General features: G+C 43.0%; 1 protein-coding gene across 4 annotated transcripts in view; it reads left to right on the top strand.

The window, feature by feature from the left end:
* Positions 1–5,870: 5,870 nt before the first annotated feature.
* ddr1 (discoidin domain receptor tyrosine kinase 1) overlaps positions 5,871–16,162 on the top strand; it is a 40,902-nt gene continuing 30,610 nt past the window's right edge. For all 4 annotated transcript variants that reach the window (XM_083919205.1, XM_083919206.1, XM_083919204.1 and 1 more), the window contains exon 1: positions 5,871–6,217. The gene's annotated coding sequence lies outside the window, so the exon portion shown is untranslated. The remainder of the gene's footprint in view (positions 6,218–16,162) is intronic.

The raw sequence follows: 16,162 nt of genomic DNA, 5'->3' as shown, positions 1-16,162 counted from the left end.
CACCCACCCGTCCTCAGCCTCTTCCAATCAGCCACAACATTCACTCTCACTGGACTCTCACTGGAAGGAGCCAGCAACGGACCGCCTCAAAGTTGTTGTTTCTTTTTTTTTCTTCTTCTTTTTTTTTTTAAAAGCGAGGGAGCAGTGGAGACGGGAAGCAGATCAGACTTAGGTTACCATGGAGATAAAGTCCTCAGCCAAGACATTCGAAATGCTCCAGTTTATTAGCTAGAGTTTTGTTTCTCCCTTGGGCTTCGTCCAATTTGAATATTAATTAAAAATAATCAGAGGATAGCTATAATTGTATGTCTTGACTTTATGTACGCACACACACACATACAGAGAACCTGGGAACATGTCATGGCTGTTTGAGGCTCGATCAGCCAAGTTAAACTACTGTTTGAGCTAAAGACCAAGGGTGTGGAAAGGCTAAACATGTAATTGGTAAAGACAGTAGGAAGGTGGGCCAGACAGAGAAGATCAGCGCACATCCGATGGCGGTCATAACGACTCATTCCCAAAGCTCTATTGTTAGCAACGCAGGGAGAATGGAGAAGAAAGGGAGGCCATTCATTCAACAGCTGGCTCAGACAGGTGAGGAGAAGAGAGGAGGGAGGGAAGTGGGTGAGGAAAAGGGAAGTCAAATCCTAGAGGGACAGAGTATGAACAGAGGGCGACAGTTGGAGAGGAGCCTCCCAAATGCCATAGTCCTCCACACTGTCAGATGTGTGTGTTCATGTGTACAGAGGGGATTTCTGAAGGGGGGAGAGAAACTTGACACCCAAAAAGAGTCTGTAACCCCCCCCCCCCCCCCCCCCCCCTCCACCTCTAGCCACGAGGAGGAGGAGGCACAAGTGCGCAGCTACAGCTGAGATTGTCTCCAGGGACTCCTGACTGTGTGAGGGTTCATCTCAAACCTACCCCTGACACACACACTCTCACACACACACACACACCCGACAATCCCACCTCCCCTCAGCCTCCCTCCCGCCTCACCCTCTCTCTCCTCACATTCCCCTGACAACACTGACCTCATCACACTTCACACAAATCCAGCTGCATGATCACAAGGGCACTCCAGGCAGTATTGAATTCATCCAGGAGATACTCGAATATCTTTGAGCGACTCTGCTGGGTGTCAGCCAGAAAAATAAATCTGTTAAGTGTAAAAATACTTTTCTGTGTGTTTAAGCAATATTTGGTTTCCAAGAGTCAAAATAAGGCTTGAAATAGTGTAATGTCCTCTTACAAGATCATTAAAAACATAAACATGTAGTAATTTTTTGACCGATTGATAACAATCCCTCAAAGTCTGAATTATAATTTTAAAGGTCCCATACTATGCTCATTTTCAGGTTCCTTATTGTATTATGGGTTTCTACTAGAACGTGTTTACATGCTTTTATGTTCAAAATAGACATTATTTTTCTCACACATGTCCGTCTGAATACACCTGTATTCCCTCTCTGTCTGACACGTCCTGTTTTAGTGCCTGTCTCTTTAAAGCCCCCTTCTGAAAATGTCTGCACAGTTTCTCTTGGCTTCGCCGCACCGCCATGGCAGCCGGGGAATGACTGTAACAGCACTTTCTACCTGTGCATAGTATAGTTGTGACATCACAACTGTACAGACGTCCTGACGGCTCGTCTAAAGGCCCAGTTTCTGAAAATGGGCTGTGTGCATTTCTCTGATAGGAGCATTTTAATACCTTCACCTGTTTCATGATCAAAACAAGACATGCAAATCCCACTATCACAATATTACTGCACCTTTAATTGAAGACCGTACTAGAATGGCAATGTGGGTCAGTACTTTGCTCCAGATTTTAAAATTGCAATAACTTTTGGATGGATTGCCACAAAAGTTTGTACAAACATTCATGGTTCCCAGGTGATGTATCTGAATAATGGGGTGAATCCCCAGAGTTTTAGCTCAAAGCATCGCTGTGACTAAGGACAGCTCCACAGAGCTCCTAGCACGGCTGTATAGACTCTTAATGTTGTTGAGAAAATATATGAACAATCTTGAATCCAAAAATAGAAAAACAACAGGGAGTAAACAGCCAAAAGAAAAATGACAGCAAGCAGGAAAGTGAGAGGAGCTGACATGACCATTTTCCTCACCGAACACCTAAAAAAGAGAGCTCCGGGGCTACGACGCCCACCCTGACACCCACCCAGTAACCTCTCCCTGAGGCAGACGCTGACCCTGTGACCCCTGACACCTCCACCGCTCCCAGATCCTCTCCAGGGGCCAATCAAATCCAACCTGCCCCGGGCCTGAGACACCGATACTGACAGAGCACAGACAAGTCACAGTAAACACACATTGGAGGGGAGCTCAGGGGTGCACGTAGAACTTTACATTTATTTACACAGATAGATGCACACGCTCACTCATGCGTACATGTATGTTCAAATCAAAGCTGGACCTCAAGTCACGCATGCACGTAAAAAAAGATGGTATTTTGTGGAGCTGTGGAGATCTCTGGAGGTTTTTTGTGCGCCGTTGCAAATCAGAGACATTTATTGGTTTTGGATATTCCCAGTGAAAAGTGGAGAAGTTTCAGAGGGTAGTATGCCTGGTATGCGGTTTTACGCCGGTTCCCAACATACTGCAAGCTTCGCATTCTGCAACTGATCTGTGTTGTCTGAACCCTGCAGCCCTACACAGCTGTCAGACCATGACAGGGGGTGGACAGGCTGTGTGTGTGTGTGTGTGTGTGTGTGTGTGTCTTTCTTCTACTGTGCCTTTGAGTTGAACACTTCCATTTCTAATTCAGATGTTTGTGCTTTTTAACTATTGTGATGCTAGGGTTAGAGAGGTGATAAATTCAGGCTGCGTATTCAAAATGACAGGCAATAGATCATCGGCCTTCCCTCCTCAATAGAATTTTTGGCTGAAAATGGTAATTTCTCTGCTCAATGCAATAACCTTTTTCTAAGTAAAGACTCTCTTTTTACTTTTCAGACACCTTTCTCTGTGTTGAAAACCTTCTTTATTCTTCTTGACAGACTATTGATGTTTCGGGCCACTCGTTCTTTTTCCTTCTCTTTATCTTTCCTTACCTATCGCACTGAATGCTGTCTTGTCCTGATTCATAAGTGCTATACAACATGAACTTTTCTCTCTCTATTTGTCTCTGTCTCTCCGAGTGAATTCCTCACAGGATCAGACCTGCTTTTTATGCCTCACTGGTTTTCACTCAAAGCAAGAATGAGTAGAGAGGGAGGAGGGAGAAAGGGGGCTTCAGTGACAACAAGCCGAAACTCTACGGAGGAACTGAGCATATTTTGAGAAAAAGGGAAGAAAAGGAATGTGGAAAAAAAAAGATCAGGGCAACGAGAAACTGAGAGACACAAAGAAAAGGAGCGAGGAGGTACAAGGTAGAGAGGAAACAATAGTGAAAAAGGTCATAATTTCTGCCAGGGGATTTGCTGTTGCCTGGACAACAAACAAAAGCACAGCCAGTTGGACAATGTGCACAAGAGAAAAAGGCTGAAAAGAGAAGGGAAGTCTCAGTGGATGGAGAGAGAGAGACAGAGAGAGACAGAGAGAGACAGAGAGGGAGCTGAGAATTATTGCGCTCATCAGCAGGATAACTTCTGGGAATCAGTGAGTGTCATGGACAATAACTCTCCAATATCCACAATGATTTCTTCACTGTCTCTTAAATTTCATTTTAAGCTCATCACTTTATTGTTTTAGCATTATTGGAAAACAAGGTTTTCGGAAAAAATCTGCGCCTGAATGAAACAGACTGCAGACAACCAGTAAACATTAATAAATCATGATCATGCCGCAACTAAACAGAGAAATAACTCTGCTCACAAGATTAGGTTTTATGTACAAGACTGAGGGAGGGAGGCTTAACCATTAAACACGAAGAGAGAGAGAGGAGTGCTTTGGTTGCATTTTAGCTCTGAATTGAAAAGTGGTGAGAGATTGTTAATGATATGCAGAGAGAATGAGGCCAGACCAGATGAAAGTCCAGCTAAAGTCTTTATAAACAAAAAGACACTTGGAGAGGGATGGGGGGTGAGATGGGTGGGGGTGTGTGGAGAGGGGGAGAAGGGGTGAAGGGGGGGGGGGGGGGGTGAGTGAAGGGGGTGGGTTTGGGAAGAAGTGGCCTGAATAAAGTGGAAACAGAAGGAAAAGTCAAGAAATTCATAATAAACGGTTGACAAATATGTTGTTTTTGTCTACAAAAACATGCAGTTTTTGTATTATATTGTTCTATCACCCCATTTTATCATTAGAATGAATGTATAGTAAAACACACATTAGTTTAAGACGTTTTAAGACATTTAATCACATTCAATCTCAAATACGTGGTAGGAAGTGGGTTTAGAATGAAAAGTGAATTATTATCATGAAGCCAGGAAACTTCAACCCTCTGAACAAAGGTTTATTTTTTTCAAAAAATGCAAAGGAATAGCATTTATGAACAAAAGGGAAAACAAAACACACATGCTGCTGAATCATAACAGCCATGTGAAGGTGAGAGTGAGTGAGAGGGAGTGCAGTCTTTAAATAAGGAGTGATCAACCATAGGGAGGATAGGAGGGGTGACAAGGGTGAAAACAAATTAGCCAATTGGTCAAAAAATTGCCCATTTGTCATAAAATTGTGCGCTGAACTTTGACCCTCTGGCTCTTTTATGCTGCACAGAGGATCAGGGGGTCAGAAGAGATGGCTTGCAAACTGCAAAAAATGGGACCAGATGTGGTAAAACAACCTGGTATTTGGACAAACTGCATGTGACATAGAACATCAGTAGAGGAAGATGTATTCAGATCATCATCAATGTACAGTACTTGAGTAAATGTATTCTATTACATGACATGATTATATCACTTTGCTGACTTTTATTTCAATAAAAACATTTAAGATAGGATAACGTGCATGTTAAGATCATGCCCACACACACACACACACACAAACACACACACACACACACACACACACACACACACACACACACATACTTACAAAGGTGAGCATGAGGCAGCAGAGAGAGTACTGTTCCTCTTCCCTGTTGATCTAAGGTGGGGCTCAGAGTGTGTTAAATGACCTTTATTGTCCCTGGCTGCTGATGGAGCACCAGCTAAAGTTTCCCTCCTCTCAGTCAGACAAGTACCAACACATGTAACTCCTCCGCAGTCTTTTTTCTTCTTCTTCCTCGTCTTCAGTATGTGTGTCTGGTTGAACTTTTGATTTCGGCCTGATTCAGAAAAAACATGTGGCTCTTTTCAAAAACGAAAATTCCCATTTCACTCCTGCTTTGCGTAGGGGTCCCTATCAACAACTCTTCTGGTTCCAGCTCCATTGCTGTGTTTTACTGCAAACCCTTCAATCTGAGTCATTATAGCCCAGGGGCAGTAATGGTATACAGTTACACCACCAATACTCTGTAATAAAGTTTGCTTTAGAGGTAAATACCAGGGCAGAGTGTTGTGGGTCCACATTACCAGATGCTTATTCAAGTGAGTTTACAAGTTTACATAATCAAAGAATCTGTTTTTAACAGAGCAGAGCTACATTTTTCTACATGCAAAGGGTTAACAAGGTGAAAGCACTCCGCGTGCTGCTGTATCATATGACATATTCCCCAAATCTCAGCGTTGTTGTAACAAAGAGACTCCCATCGCCCCCCCGAAAAGGCTTCATTTCATTCTACACAGTGTTGTTAAGGTCACTGCTCCCGCCCACAGCGAGCTCTGATTGGATGATGTGCCTGCTGGAATATTTAATCAGACACCTTGCTCAAAGCTGTGATTGGACACAGCCGGTGCAGTTATGTAAATGAGCACCTGGTGGCGCCTGCTGGCCCGGCTGCGGAGCTCCGGACTGAGGTTGGGGCTGACAGGGCTCAGATTCAGAGAGGGGGACTGAGGCGCACGGACTCTGGGAGGTTTCTCGCCTTTTATTTATATATTCTACCCTCACTGTCGACAAGTTTTAAAAAACAAATATATCCCAAGAGTGTCCAGTGGAAGTCAGGCTGCGGGTTTTTACATCAGCCAGTTTTCGGATAATTTGTTGTTTTCCGAGTTTTGGATAGAGGTCGTTCCCTGAGCGCAAAACTGCTCCACGGCAGCGTTTGGATTATTCAGTGGACGAGTTTTACATTATTCAGCTTTACTCCTCACGTCTAACACAGACTTCATATAAAAGTTTGGACCTCTGTCAGCGCACACTTCTCCGTGTCTTTTAGGTAAGTAGACAACTAAACGACTCCAAACGCTTCGCGCGTTTCGTCTCCGCGCACTTTACTCCATAATAAGCGTCTATAATAATATTGGAGCGGGTATTTCCAGCTGTCTGCCCGTGTGTGTATGTCTGTGTATCTGTCTGTGGGCTTGGCGTCTATAAGTCTCGGTGTGAGGTGGGCACGGCAGCTCTGGACGCTGGCCACGGACTGCTGGGAAGCGCATATGGGGTGTAAGTTGCGCCCCGGCTCTCTCTGCACGCTTGCGAAGCAGATACATTGTGGCATTAACCGACTGCGTAGCTGAAATATTCAAACAGTGTGCATCATGGTCTAGACCTGTTCAACATCCTGCTAAATGTGGGGCCTTGGCAGTAGAGAAAACATTATTCAGAGTCCTGATTTGTGCCAAGACTATTGGTTTCACACGTTTATCTTCAAAATAGATTTTTATATCTTCCATCCAGCCATCCATCATTTCTCACCTTGTCACTAAGTTGTCACCGGTCATGCCTTTCTGTTGAACTCATTCATATCTTGCTTTATATTGCACCAAATTTACAAAAAACACACACAAAACTCACAAGTCAAACAGGGGTATTGTTTCATGGCATGCTGCGCTTTGAAACTGCAGCAGCTTTGATGAATGGGTCAGTAAACAGTCTAATGTTTAGACCTCCATTCATCCAGGTGGTGGTGGTCATCACACCCACCATTAACCCTGTGACCCCCCAGGTGACCTCCTATAAAGACTATCTGCTCTGGTTTCATTCACCTGTTGCCTTAAATGACTTTGTTCTTCCTCTTGGGAGCAAATCAGTCACCAAGTTAGAAATCATCCAGCCTGTGTTGATACTGTACAGAGAACATTTTCAAACTCTGGGGAGGAGCTGCCAGAAGGTTTGGACTTTGAACTGAATACGCATTTTGTGTTTTTTATGAGCCAGAAGAAAGAGATGGTGAGAGTGAATCAATCATGCGATTTAATAAATAAAACCCATGTTCTCTGTGGGCAGGATGGTGCAAGGATCAATAAAAAGTTATGCTCAGAAATGGCATATTTTCATCTTTCTGCCTCTGTTTGTGTGGGGGCAGAAAGAGAGGTGAAAGTGTGGGTGAATGCGTGTGTTTCTGTTGCCAGCTTGTTCCCCGTGTGTTTGTGCATGCCTTAGTGCTCCCAGAGAGGCGGAGGTGGCCTGATGGAGGAGTCAACAATGGGCTTCAGTGGGTGTGCAGTGCAGCGGGTAGTCACCTTTCCCACCACAATAAAACTGTAGATGTGGGTATTTTGTTGGCCGGGGACTGAGCAGGCACTCCAGAGGAGGTGTAGCATTGTAAGACTGTTGGGAAGATAAGGTGGGGGTGCTTGTGCAATAGAGAGAGAGGCAATAAAAGGCCATTTTCTCTCTCCCCATCCCTCCTTCTCAGCTTCTGTAAAGGCAGTGGCATAAAGTGAGGAGGAGCCCTGAGCATGCGGGGTACACAATCCCTCACAGCAAACACAGGTCTGCTGGATCCTTTCTAATGGGCATCTGGCTGCTGAAGTCTTCCACAGGATCCCACGAGAGCTGTTGGCCCTGCGTAGCTGCTTTTTATCAGCTTTGCAGTCCAGCAAAGGACACGCAGACTATATTAAATAGTATGCAAAGACCAGTTCTGTGAGTATAATTGCACATGCATTCACTTGGGGAACAGTTTTGCATTGATTTGTCTGTGTCTTGGCAGGCTTAGGAGAAAAAGACATTAATTTCCTAATATGATCCGTGGAGAAGTTTGCACAGAGAAAAGTAATTCGTCCCAACAGTTTGTGTGAAATGGCTGATTTTTGTTTTGTTGGTCTTTAGACTCAGTTTAAGAATAGGCAACACAAGTCTTGAAAAGATATTTTAATGTTTCTTTAGTTTTACATGATTGTCGTTTTGTGACTGAATGTACAGCAGATGTGTGCCTTTGTGCAAGCTCTCACACACAGAGGAGCAGGGTTTGGTCTCACAATGGGAACACTGGCTTGTGTAGTCTGGCTGATCATTGACCTCAGTTTCTGGTCCTTTATCTGCGTCATTGTTTTGGTGGCAGCCATGCCTTGTGACTTTTGTCCTTGTTTTTCTGGTTGTTGACCATAGTGAAAAGACTTTCAGCAGGTGGAATCCCAAAGGCAGATCCTGAACAATAACTGAATTGCATGTCTTGCACAGTTGCCTGATCATTATGGCAATGTGGCCGATGTGGCTGTAGTTAACCACATAAAAGAACACAATGACGATAATGGTGATCTCCCTCCGTAAGAACAGTCTTTTATGTGGCTTCTCTCACAACGAGCATTATGTTGCTTGTAATTGTCTCCTGATATGCCGAGCGAGGCCAGTGGAAGAATTAATTTAAGTCCAAAGACTCGCCACGGTTACTTGTCTCCCCTCTCTGCAATCCCCCTGCTAATGGGAAATGAAACACACTGAAGGCAGAACTCAACTGTCCACCCTCTTTTCCTAAACCAATTTCCCCTGAAGTCTAGACAGCTGGACTCTTCAATTGCATTTGCCGTATGTGTGGCCACACGCAGAGCGAGCTCGATGAGACTGTCAAGAGAAACCAATTCATCGAGTAACGGAGGGTGACACTTCAAAGCAGGATCTGGGGTGTTCTTGGGCTTTAGTCTTCAGTAAGTTCTCGATTTTCTATTTGATTTCCTCTCTGTGAATCTCCATCTCAAAGTCCTACCTTTTTTCAGATAAGCCCTCCATCCTACCCTGACATCCAGCATACCTTTGATCCCCTAATTGATCATTCTGGCAATCTGTCTCTCTCACGCACATTCTCCTTCTTCATCTTCAATCCCTCAATTTCCTTTGAAGCAGCACTAGATGTTTCATTTATCCTCCTCCCCCTCCTTATATCGCACCCTCATCCATCTCACCCTCAGCCTCCCTTCTCCCATCACCCATGTGATTCTCCTCATTTATCTGTTTGCTCTTCCCAGTCAGGTGTGCCCTGCTGAGATAACAATGTTGCTGCTCGGATGTAAGCAAACTGGGGTTATATATTTTGGCTGCTGAGATTTCTCCAAAGAATTTCTCACACTATCTTATCAATGTATCTCAGGACCTTGGCTCGATGCCTCAGGAATCTGCTGAAATGCCTCTACATATGACATTGAAAAATCAATAGTTGCCTATTTTTGAGGTTATAATGATCTAATTCATGAACACAAAAGTACAAAATTGTAGAAGTTGGCAAGTAACTCCTCACCTAATATCTAATTTCTGAACTGTATGACTCCTAAATAATAAAGTACACTCACTTAAAGAGCACTCCACTGATTTAGTTCACAGTTTAAAACAAAAGGATCAAAATTGAAGCAGCTGATATCATCTTTTTTTATTCCATGCGTTCTTCTTCCTTGTCAAAACCTGGCACATACATTGCCCACAATGCAATTCACCCACAAACAGTTTGCACAGAGATGTGGGTGTGTTAGGGCTCAGTCACACAGGTGAATATTTAACTCCCATTCGCTTCCATTCTGTGTGAGCAAAGGGGAAAATAAAACACTTCTTCTGGCAGCGAAGCAAATTCACATCTCGGCATTCAGCACAAATATCGCTATGGCAGGCCACGGTCACCAGCCTGCAGTCGCGCATGTGTGGCTGTGCCCTACTGCAGGTAGCAGCTAGCCTCAAGCATTAATGAGGAAAAGGCTGCAGAGATCTAAAAGCTTTCAAAAATAAAAGTCTTTCTGAAACTTCTTTCACATATGCAGCAGTTCAGCAAACACCTGTCAACACACTCTGATGTGGAAAAGTGGTGTAATTCCCCTTTAAATCATTTGATGTTGGGTTAAGTTAATGATCCAATGAGTAAATGATGCAAACACTGAACCCTGAAAGTAAGCGTGGATCACATTGAGTTCTTTCTCCAGCAACTGTCAGTTGAAGTTATCGCTCCTGGAAAAAAAACCAGACGTACTTTATGAAAGATGGAAATTCTCTCAGACTTAAAAGCCGCGCGTATGCTCTGTTCTCTCCTTCTCTCTTTTCATTTTCCCCATCTCTGTTCAAATCCTCACATTGTGGTGGTGTTTTTTGTCTTTAGTTATGAGCACACATTATGCTTCTCTGTACGTCACCAATAATTACTAATGGCTTCTGGCACAGTAAGTGCTTTTGAAACCTTTGTTGGATCATGGAAGGAAAGTGTGTTCAACATCAAAGGTGAACTTATTTTTTAAAAACGTCTTTTCTTCGTATGATGAATTTGAATTCACGCTGAGTGGGGCGGACCTGTCTGTATTTCTCCTCCCAGGCGTTTGCAGGGGCATATTAGCATCAGGAAACTGTTGTGTGATGTGTAATTTAGCTCTTTTAGGAGGCTTTTCTGCTGAGAGGGAGGAGGAGGAAGAGGGTTGCAAGTGTGATAGAGGTATTGGCCTGTGCCTGAGGCTTTTAACCGTGTGTTTGAATATGTGGCTAGAGTTTCAGCACAGCCCAGACTTTATATTAATCAGGTCACTGCGTTCTTTTTCGATTCAAATTTGCTTCATGTGAGTGTATGTTTTCTCTGCGCCCACTGCGGTAGCTAAACATTAAACAGCTAAAAGCTCTGAAGTCTTTTCTCTCTGCTCAGCTGTCATCCATTAGAAATGAGAAGAAGACATTTGTTAGAGGGCTTGGTTGCCTGACTGTTTTTCTCACTTTGACTCAAAATGCTGAGTCTCGCTGAACTCATTCCTGTCTGACCTGATCTCTTTGGTTAGTTTTCTGTTTCTTTCCAGGCAATCCCTCCTTCTTTCCCTCCCTCCCTTCTCCCGTTCCCTCTCTCTGGTTCAATAGCTGCTCACTGGATGAATAATTCTCACCCTCCTGCGGGCAAAGAGTTGCCTTTGTCCCACGCTCCCTCTGTCATGAGTCTCTTCGTTTGGTTACTGGAGGGAATTTTCCTCCACCATGGCATTCTTCTACCTGTCTGTCTGACTGTCTGTCCGTCGCCCTGTATCTCCTGTCGACTTTTTTTCCTCTCTGCTCATTGTGAGAGTAGCACCGTGCTGTCACATGCCTCGGCTTTCTCCTTCCACCCCATCCTCCCCTCTGCTTCTCACTTGTTCTCTGACAGGTGGCAGTGAGACTGTGCAAATTGAATTCAGGGAATTGGGCTGCAGCTTGCCATCACACTGCAGCCCTAAAACGGCCTCGGTGACGGCCTCTGTGTCAGACTAGAACCATCCACACACACTCTGCTGCTACACTGTCATATTTACATGCTAATGCTGCCATATAGCTGCTAAATTCTCATTATAATTTTTTACACCCACGCTTCAACTAAGGTCAGACTCAAAACTAATCTTTCCTCACCGAGTGCTGAAGGCTCTTTTTCATGCTGCAGCATGAAAATGTTACTTTTATCTTTTAATATAGCTGAGAAAGGTCTTTCATTAACTCACTTTCACTAGAAAGTGAATGCCACTCCTTTAATTCCAGATGCATTATACAGTGTAAAAAGAGCTGAGAACAGTTAAACTACATGCACTGACACGTATGAAGCTTGAAGCCCTGAGAACCAAAACTGTTTTCCCCGTCGCTGTCAGTCAAAAACCAGTTTCCCGAAAGAACTTCTAATGCACTCTCTTCGACAGTTTTTCCTTTGCGTGCACAGAGAGAAGATTCACACGATGCAGCTAATGAACAGCCTGTAGATCCGGCTGATTGCCAGAGGTGCTAACAAGACATTTTTTGGGGTCTTGCGCTCACTGTTCTGACATCTCTGCACAGTCACAGAACATCTTTTGTTCTTCCACCTCCTTACTGTGGTGTGTGTTGTTACTGATTATGTATATGATCAGGCTTATTTCCATTTTAATTGCCTCTGCTGATGCCATAATATTGGAGCATGATTATACAGCTTCCAAAAGAGTTGAGACACTGTAAAATTTAAATAGAAACAGAATGTAATGATTTGCAAAACACTGAAACCCCATATTTAACTGGAAATAGCACAAAGACAACACATCAAATGTTGTTTTTTGAAAATTAGATGCACATTTTGAATTTGATGCCAGCAACACATTTCAAAGCATGTTTACCACGCTGTGCATCACATTTCTTTTAACAATGAAAAAAAAGTGTTTGGGAACTAAGGAGACCAATTTCTGGCATTTTGAAAGTGTAACGCTTTCCCACTCTTGCTTGATAAAGGGTTTCAGCTGCTCAACAGTTTGGGGTCTCCTTTGTTGTATTTTATGTTTCATAAAGCACCAAACATTTTAAGACAAGTCCGGACTGCAGGCCAGTTGAGTCTTTTACTACGGAGCCATGTTGTGATACATGCAGAATGTGGCTTGGCATTGACTTGATGAAATAAGCAAGACCTTCCCTGAAAAAGACATTGTGTTCTTGTCAGCAAATGTTGCTCCAAACCCTGCATATCATTCACCATTAATGGTGCCTTCACAGATGTGCAGGTGACCCACGTTATTTGTACTAATGACCCCCATGCCATCACAGATGCTGGCTTTTGAACTGTGTGCTGATAACAAGTCAGATAATTCCTCTCCTCTTTGGCCCAGAGGACACAGTTTCAATTTGTGACTCATTAAAACCCTGGGACAGTTTTGTACTTCACCTCAGTCCATCTTAAATGAGCTTGGGTCCAGAAAAGGCCGTTGCGTTTCTTGATCTGGTTTATGTACGGTGTCCTCTTTGTGGATGCAGCAATAAACTGTTCACAGACAATGCTTTTCAGAAGTGTTCCTGAGCCCCTGCAGTCACGTTCATTAGAGAATTGGTCTGTTTTTTATGCCGTGCCGTCTAAGGATCCCGAAGATCACTAACATCTAATATTGCTTCAGCCTTATCCCTTGGTTACAGAGATATCTTCAGATTCTTTGAATCTTTTAATGATATTATGCACTGTAGACAATGAAATCCCCACATTCTTTGCAATTTCACATTGAGGAACAGTACATTAAACAGTACACTGTTAAATTGTGTCACTATTTGCCAGCACAGTCTTTCACAGAGTGGTGAACCCCTCCCAATCCTTACCTCGGTGATTCAGCCTCTGCTGGTGCTCTTTTTACACCAGACCATGTTATCAACCTGTTGCCAGGTAACCTAGTAAGTTGTGAGATGTTACATCAGGTGTTTTCTTTTAGCATTTCAATTATTATTATCCAAAATATGAAAAAAAATGGAAAAAACAGACAAAATTGCTCTCAGAGCACCGGAACAGCATGGTGCAGGCTGCAGAAGAGGCTCTGGACCAACGGTATCAGACTTAGTTGGTTAAGGCAAGAATAATATGAAAAATAAACTTTGGCTTTCTGATGAGCTACATAATGTAAAACACTGTTTCTAAATTACCAAAAATACATCTTTGGCATTCTGTATTATTTCTTAAATACCTACAATAAGCTAATATCAGCTGAAGTATTGTTCTAGCTCTGCGAGGTACTACTGATCAGTAGGCCTATCTGCAACACACACATACAATATGACGTATACAGCCTCCTACAGTGGACTGACCACCTCCATCAGACTGGAAATAAACAGTTTTGAACAGTTTTTGTTGCGGTGCTATTTGAAGCCTTTGTGGTCTTGGATATATGTGAATATTCTAGTGTCTTTTATATATTTCAGATGTGTTTTAAACATGTCTAGATGTACGTGTTTGTGTGTTCAAATCAAGTTCCAACCATAATGTTGAGCTGTGTGTGAGAGGTGTAAGGCTTTGTCCCTTCACTAACATATAGGTTTGTGTGGCTACTGTCTATGAAGGCATTCTTCATTTGCCAGACCAACCTGTTGTAATCAGTCACCATTTGTCTCTGTCCTCCTTGCAGATATGCGGAGAAATGCTGCAACTGGTTTGGACTGAGGGGCCAAGTTGCAGCAGCTTCCAAGTATAAAGCAGGCAGTGAAAATGGAGATGAAAGTTTCACTCTTTAGTTATGATTGATTTTAGCTCTGCGTAGTTGCATGCTAATGAACCCCCGACTTTATTACATTCATTTTTTACCTGTTATTGCACTACCCTCAAGTGTTGGCTCATGGGCCGCTGTGTTAAACTAAGTGTTAGCTCGTGAATTAGATTTGTACAGCACTGCCCTGCATTGTCTATCCCACCACGTAATTGGGTATTTTTTCGGTGAAAGCTGAGCTGTCTTAATGAGTCATATGATGCGCAGCACAACTTCACTCTTCATGGAAACACGTTTTCTTTTACAATCCCCTCAACCATTCTTCCTTCAGTGACCCATCGTGATTCACCAGTCCTCCTTTAGTCACATGCTACACTTTCTCCTTTTCTTGTCGCTGCTGTTTAATTTGTTTTTCTGACTCGACCTCCACTGCTGCCTTTTTCCTTTAGCTCTCATTACCCTGTTGAAGTGACTCATCCATTCTTCCCTCCTGCTTCCTCAACCCCTGGTAAAACTCAGGAAGACCAGATTCCACAGTCGTGACTGGAACTTCCTTGTATAGATGAATATTGTGACACACGGCTGTGCAGTTTGATGACCAATGTATGACCAACTCTCACACATCACCTGACTTCACCCGTAGCTTCCTAACATATCATGGATCATTTATAGATGTCAGTGCAAGTAATTAATAGATGTGCACCCTGTTTATTTTCAGTTTAAGAGCAAATGTCTCCAGACTCCTTAGTTTTAATCCTCCCTGGCTAAAGAGGGGCGGTTGTTGTGTTCCCTCACTTAGACTGAAAGGAAATATTACCCTGAGTGATATTTTAATATTAAATCACATTAAAGGAAATTCTTTTAACATTAAAAAAGGAACCCCACGGGCAGATTTGTGCATCCAACAATTTACGGGTGCCCTTGAAGGGGAGTCTTCAGTAAAAAACAAGGATGCTGTGGCTCCGCAGGGATCAGCACTTCATTCACACCGCCCCAGAGTTGCACAGAAACAAGCCTGTTTACAGGAAAGACATCAAATGACCTTGCCGGCTGGCAAAGTCTCACCCTTTAAAGTGTTGTTAAGTTTGAAGATTAATTCCCGCTTCCTTCTCTCCAGACTCAGAGGGTAGTGGTGCGTACGACCTCACCAGCGTCCTCACACACCAACGGAAACCCAAAACAAAGAGCCCAATACTTTCTATCTGCCAGCGGCCATTAGTCATGTCTAACTGAGGCAGCATGTTACTCAGTCTTCTTTCGATTGGAGACGTTACACAATGAGGGCTGTGTGTGGACAAGAAAGACATTAGAGCAAAGAAACAAGGCCTTTAAAGTTTTAATTACAAATCAAATCCTTTAAATCAGTGCTGTGCTGACCATTTTCAAAATGATACAATACATTTTTACATACGTTTAGTACATTATATGGTTACACCTTGCACATATTTGCAGTAGGTAATCCATCATATAAACATGAGGTTACTTTTTTATCATTACATATTAATGCAGATGAGAGAGGGGTACATTTTAACAAGACTAGTGGCTCCGTCAGGTTGTGCAGTACTCACGCACAGCAGTGCCTCAAGGTAAATGCTATCATTAGCATGCTAACATACTCACAGCGACATGAATGTATTTCCTATGTTCCCCAGCTCAATATTATCATAATATGACACAATAAGGAAACCTTTCAAATGGGTTCATGTTGTCAGCAATGGTTTTTCCTTAGTTCAAAGTTTACAATATTCACCAACTAAGTTAGCATGTTAGCATGTTTGCTTATCTTAATCCGTAAACAAAGCACGGCTGTTGGCCGATGGGAATGTCGTTTTACTGGTCGATGAAAGATCATGCTACCTTTGACCTGCCATAAGCCACTTTTTATATTTTTATATAAGACACTTTATATTTATATTTGTCATTTTTAGATTGTGTGTGCAAATGTTTGTTGTTCTTACAAAGACACCATCATTTCATTGTATGTGACACAATGACAATAAAAGCATTCTGATTCTGGATAAGGGATCACCAAATTACAATGA

This window comes from Echiichthys vipera, assembly GCF_963691815.1.
Source record: "Echiichthys vipera genome assembly, chromosome: 8".
NCBI lineage: Eukaryota > Metazoa > Chordata > Actinopteri > Perciformes > Trachinidae > Echiichthys > Echiichthys vipera.
The sequence above is the reverse complement of the archived record's forward strand: the minus strand, read 5'-3'. Positions and strand labels throughout refer to the sequence as shown.